Source organism: Cicer arietinum, chromosome 6 (assembly GCF_000331145.2).
Source record: "Cicer arietinum cultivar CDC Frontier isolate Library 1 chromosome 6, Cicar.CDCFrontier_v2.0, whole genome shotgun sequence".
Lineage (NCBI taxonomy): Eukaryota > Viridiplantae > Streptophyta > Magnoliopsida > Fabales > Fabaceae > Cicer > Cicer arietinum.
In genome coordinates, this window is record NC_021165.2 from 49,252,321 (window position 1) to 49,259,567 (window position 7,247).

Here is a 7,247-nt window from a genome sequence, read left to right on the forward strand (position 1 = left end):
AAAACCCTAATCGGACTAAAATAAGCATAGGGAGGATGAAAATGACCTCAATTATAATCCAATGACACAAATGAACTTGTTGGATGCACAAGATCGGTTGAAATCCCAAATTCGACTAGAATAAGCCTAGGGAGGAAGAGAATGACCTAATTGTTAATCCAATGACACAAATGAACTAATTGGATGCACAAGAATTGTTGAAAAATCTAATTGGACTAGAATATACCTAAGGAGGATGACATTGACCTAAATGTTTATCCAATGACACAAATGAACTTATTGGATGCACAAGATTGGTTAAAAACGCTACTTCGACTATAATAGGCCTACGGAGGACGAAAATGACCTAAATGTTAATCCAATGACACAAACGAACTTATTGGATGCAAAAGATTTTTTAAAACCCTAATTGGACTAGAATATGCCTAGGGAGGACGAAAATAAAATGATCTTTAATCCAATGACACAATCACACCTATCGGTGCACAAAATTGGTTCAAAACCCAAATTGGACAAGAAAAAGCATAAGGAGGACGAAAATGACCTAAATGTTAATCGAATGAAACAAATGAACTTATTGGATGCACAAGATGGGTTAAAAACTCTAATTAGACTAGAATAAGCCTATGGAGGACGAAAGTGACCTAAATGTTTATCCAATGACACAAATGAACTTATTGGATGCACAAGTTTGGCTAAAAAACCTAATTGGACTAGAATAAGCTTAGGGAGGACGAAAGTGACCTAAATGTTTATCCAATGACACAAATGAACTTATTGGATGCACAAGTTTGGCTAAAAAACCTAATTGGACTAGAATAAGCTTAGGGAGGACGAAAGTGACCTAAATGTTTATCCAATGACACAAATGAACTTATTGGATGCACAAGTTTGGCTAAAAAACCTAATTGGACTAGAATAAGCTTAGGGAGGACGAAAGTGACCTAAATGTTTATCCAATGACACAAATGAACTTATTGGATGCACAAGTTTGGCTAAAAAACCTAATTGGACTAGAATAAGCTTAGGGAGGACGAAAGTGACCTAAATGTTTATCCAATGACACAAATGAACTTATTGGATGCACAAGTTTGGCTAAAAAACCTAATTGGACTAGAATAAGCTTAGGGAGGACGAAAGTGACCTAAATGTTTATCCAATGACACAAACACACCTATTAGATGCACAAGATTTGTTAAAAACCCTAATTGGTCTACAATAAGCCTTGGGAGGACGAAAATGATGTAAATGTTAATCCAATGCCACAAACACACCTATTGGATGAACAAGATTGGTTAAAAACTCTAATTGGACTAGAATAAGCCTAGGGAGGACGAAAATTATCTAAATGTAAATATAATGACACAAATGAACTTATTGAATGCACAAGATTGGTTAAAAACCCTAATTTGACTAGAACAAGTCTAGGGAGGACGAAAATCACTTAAATGTTAATCCAATTACATAAACACACCTACTAGATGAACAAGATTAGTTAAAAACCCGAATTGGACTAGAATAAGGCGAGGGAGTACAAAAATGGCCTAAATGTTAATCCAATGACACAAATGAACTTATTGGATGCACAAGATTGGTTAAAAACCCTAATTGGACTAGAATATGCCTAGGGAGGACGAAAATGACCTAAATGTTAATCCAATGACACAAATAAACTTATTGGATGCACAAGATTGGTTAAAAACCCTAATTGGACTAGAATATGCCTAGGGAGGACGAAAATGACCTAAATGTTAATCCAATGACACAAATAAACTTATTGGATGCACAAGATTGGTTAAAAACCCTAATTGGACTAGAATATGCCTAGGGAGGACGAAAATGACCTAAATGTTAATCCAATGACACAAATAAACTTATTGGATGCACAAGATTGGTTAAAAACCCTAATTGGACTAGAATATGCCTAGGGAGGACGAAAATGACCTAAATGTTAATCCAATGACACAAACGAACTTATTGGATGCAAAAGATTTTTTAAAACCCTAATTGGACTAGAATATGCCTAGGGAGGACGAAAATGACCTAAATCTTAATCCAATGACACAAACACACCTATCGGTGCACAAGATTGGTTAAAAACACAAATTGGACAAGAAAAGCCTAGGGAGGACGAAAATGACCTAAATGTAAATCGAATGAAACAAATGAAGTTGTTGGATGCACATGATTGGTTAAAAACCCTAATTGGACAAGAATAAGCCTAGGGAGGACGAAAATGACCTACATGTTCATCCAATTACACAAATGAACTTATTGGATGCACAAGATTGGTTAAAAACCCTAATTGGACAAGAATAAGCCTAGGGAGGACGAAAATGACCTACATGTTCATCCAATTACACAAATGAACTTATTGGATGCACAAGATTGGTTAAAAACCCTAATTGGACAAGAATAAGCCTAGGGAGGACGAAAATGACCTACATGTTCATCCAATTACACAAATGAACTTATTGGATGCACAAGATTGGTTAAAAACCCTAATTGGACAAGAATAAGCCTAGGGAGGACGAAAATGACCTACATGTTCATCCAATTACACAAATGAACTTATTGGATGCACAAGATTGGTTAAAAACCATAATTGCACTACAATAAGCCTAAGAAGGACGAAAGTTTCCGAAATCTTAATCCAATGACACAAATGAACTTATTGGATGCACCAGATTGGTTAAAAACCCTATTCGGAATAAAATAAGCATAGGGAGGATGAAAATGATATCAATTATAATCCAATGACACAAATGAACTTGTTGGATGCACAAGATCGGTTGAAATCCCAAATTCGACTAGAATAAGCCTAGGGAGGAAGAAAATGACCTAAATGTTAATCCAATGACACAAACGAACTTATTGGATGCAAAAGATTTTTTAAAACCCTAATTGGACTAGAATATGCCTAGGGAGGACGAAAATGATCTAAATTTTAATCCAATGACACAATCACACCTATCGGTGCACAAAATTGGTTCAAAACCCAAATTGGAGAAGAAAAAGCATAAGGAGGACGAAAATGACCTAAATGTTAATCCAATGACACAAACGAACTTATTGGATGCAAAAGATTTTTTAAAACCCTAATTGGACTAGAATATGCCTAGGGAGGACGAAAATGATCTAAATTTTAATCCAATGACACAATCACACCTATCGGTGCACAAAATTGGTTCAAAACCCAAATTGGAGAAGAAAAAGCATAAGGAGGACGAAAATGACCTAAATGTTAATCGAATGAAACAAATGAACTTATTGGATGCACAAGATTGGTTAAAAACTCTAATTAGACTAGAATAAGCCTATGGAGGACGAAAATGATCTAAATGTTAATCCAATGACACAAATGAACTAATTGGATGGACAAGATTTGTTTAAAAACCCTAATTCGACTAGAATAAGCCTAGGGCGGAAGAAAATGACCTAATTGTTATTCCAACAACACAAATGAACTAATTGGATGCACAAGATTAGTTAAAAACTCTAATTGGACTAGAATGTACTTACCGAGGACGAAAATGACCTAAATGTTTATCCAATAACAGAAATGAAATTATTGGATGCAAAAGATTCGTTAAACACCCTAATTGGACTAGAATAAACCTATGGAGGACGAAAGTGACCTAAATGTTTATCCAATGACACAAACACACCTGTTAGAAGCACAAGATTGGTTAAAAACTCTAATTGGTCTACAATAAGCCTTGGGAGGACGAAAATCATGTAAATGTTAATCCAATGCCACAAACACATCTATTGGATGAACAAGATTGGTTAAAAACTCTAATTAAAATAGAATAAGCCTATGGAGGACGAAAATGATCTAAATGTTAATCCAAAGACAAAAACCCACCTACTAGATGAACAAGATTAGTTAAAAACCCGAATTGGAGTAGAATAAGGTGAGGGAGTACAAAAATGACCTAAATGTTTATCCAATGACACAAATGAACTTATTGAATGCACAAGATTGGTTAAAAACCCTAATTTGACTAGAACAAGTCTAGGGAGGACGAAAATGATCTAAATGTTAATATAATGACACAAATGAACTTATTGAATGCACAAGATTGGTTAAAAACCCTAATTTGACTAGAACAAGTCTAGGGAGGACGAAAATGATGTAAATGTTAATCCAATGCCACAAACACACCTATTGGATGATCAAGATTGCTTAAAAACTCTAATTGGACTATCATAAGCCTAGGGAGGACGAAAATGATCTAAATGTTAATATAATGACACAAATGAACTTATTGAATGCACAAGATTGGTTAAAAACCCTAATTGGTTTACAATAAGCCTTGGGAGGACGAAAATGACCTAAATGGTCATCCAATGAATGACCTAAATGTTCATCCAATTACACAAATGAACTTATTGGATGCAAAAGATTGGGAGGAAGAAAATGACCTAAATGGTCATCCAATGAATGACCTAAATGTTCATCCAATTACACAAATGAACTTATTGGATGCAAAAGATTGGGAGGAAGAAAATGACCTAAATGGTCATCCAATGAATGACCTAAATGTTCATCCAATTACACAAATGAACTTATTGGATGCAAAAGATTGGGAGGAAGAAAATGACCTAAATGGTCATCCAATGAATGACCTAAATGTTCATCCAATTACACAAATGAACTTATTGGATGCAAAAGATTTTTTAAAACCCTAATTGGACTAGAATAAGCCTAGGGAGGATGAAAATGACCTAAATGATAATCCAATGACACAAATGACCTTGTTGGATGCACAAGATTGGTTTAAAACCCAAATTCGACTAGAATAAGCCTTGGGAGGAAGAAAATGACCTAAATGTTAATCCAATGACACAAACGAACTTATTGGATGCAAAAGATTTTTTAAAACCCTAATTGGACTAGAATATGCCTAGGGAGGACGAAATGACCTAAATCTTAATCCAATGACACAAACACACCTATCGGTGCACAAGATTGGTTAAAAACTCAAATTGGACAAGAAAAAGCCTAGGGAGGACGAAAATGACCTAAATGTTAATCGAATGAAACAAATGAAGTTGTTGGATGCACATGATTGGTTAAAAACTCTAATGGAACTAGAATAAGACTATGGAGGACGAAAATGACCTAAATGTTCATCCAATGACACAAATGAACTTATTGGATGCACAAGATTGGTTAAAAATCCTAATTGGACAAGAATAAGCCTAGGGAGGATGAAAATGACCTAAATGTTCATCCAATGACACAAATGAACTTATTGGATGCACAAGATTGGTTAAAAATCCTAATTGGACAAGAATAAGCCTAGGGAGGATGAAAATGACCTAAATGTTCATCCAATGACACAAATGAACTTATTGGATGCACAAGATTGGTTAAAAATCCTAATTGGACAAGAATAAGCCTAGGGAGGATGAAAATGACCTAAATGTTCATCCAATGACACAAATGAACTTATTGGATGCACAAGATTGGTTAAAAACCATAATTGCACTACAATAAGCCTAAGAAGGACGAAAGTTTCCGAAATCTTAATCCAGTGACACAAATGAACTTATTGGATGCACAAGATTGGTTAAAAACCCTATTCGGAATAAAATAAGCATAGGGAGGATGAAAATGATCTCAATTATAATCCAATGACACAAATGAACTTGTTGGTTGCACAAGATCGGTTGAAATCCCAAATTCGACTAGAATAAGCCTAGGGAGGAAGAAAATGACCTAAATGTTAATCCAATGACACAAATGAACTAATTGGATGCACAAGACTGGTTGAAAAATCTAATTGGACTAGAATATACCTAGGGAGGATGACAATGACCTAAATGTTTATCCAATGAAACAAATGAACTTATTGGATGCACAAGATTGGTTAAAAACGCTACTTCGACTAGAATAGGCCTATAGAGGACGGAAATGACCTAAATGTTAATCCAATGACACAAACGAACTTATTGGATGCAAAAGATTTTTTAAAACCCTAATTGGACTAGAATATGCCTAGGGAGGACGAAAATGATCTAAATGTTAATCCAATGACACAAACGAACTTATTGGATGCAAAAGATTTTTTAAAACCCTAATTGGACTAGAATATGCCTAGGGAGGACGAAAATGATCTAAATGTTAATCCAATGACACAAACGAACTTATTGGATGCAAAAGATTTTTTAAAACCCTAATTGGACTAGAATATGCCTAGGGAGGACGAAAATGATCTAAATTTTAATCCAATGACACAATCACACCTATCGGTGCACAAAATTGGTTCAAAACCCAAATTGGACAAGTAAAAGCATAAGGAGGAAGAAAATGACCTAAATGTTAATCGATTGAAACAAATGAACTTATTGGATGCATAAGATTGGTTAAAAACTTTAATTAGACTAGAATAAGCCTATGTAGGACGAAAATGATCTAAATGTTAATCCAATGACACAAATGAACTAATTGGAAGTACAAGATTTGTTTAAAAACCCTAATTCGACTAGAATAAACCTAGGGCGGAAGAAAATGACCTAATTGTTATTCCAACAACACAAATGAACTAATTGGATGCACAAGATTAGTTAAAAACTCTAATTGGACTAGAATGTACTTACCGAGGACGAAAACGACCTAAATGTTTATCCAATAACACAAATGAAATTATTTGATGCAAAAGATTCGTTAAACACCCTAATTGGACTAGAATAAGCCTATGGAGGACGTAAGTGACCTAAATGTTTAACCAATGACACAAACACACCTATTAGATGCACAAGATTGGTTAAAAACCCTAATTGGACTAGAATAAGCCTAGGGAGGATGAAAATGACCTAAATGTTTAACCAATGACACAAACACACCTATCGGTGCACAAGATTGGTTAAAAACCCTAATTGGACTAGAATAAGCCTATGGAGGACGAAAATGATCTAAATGCTAATCCAAAGACAAAAACCCACCTACTGGATGAACAAGACTAGTTAAAAACCCAATTGGAGTAGAATAAGGCGAGGGAGTACAAAAATGACCTAAATGTTTATCCAATGACACAAATGAACTTATTGGATGCACAAGTTTGGCTAAAAACCCTAATTGGACTAGAATAAGCCTAGCGAGGACGGAAGTGACCTAAATGTTAATCCAATGACACAAATAAACTTATTGGATGCACAAGATTGGTTAAAAACCCTAATTGGACTAGAATAAGCCTAGGGAGGATGAAAATGACCTCAATTATAATCCAATGACACAA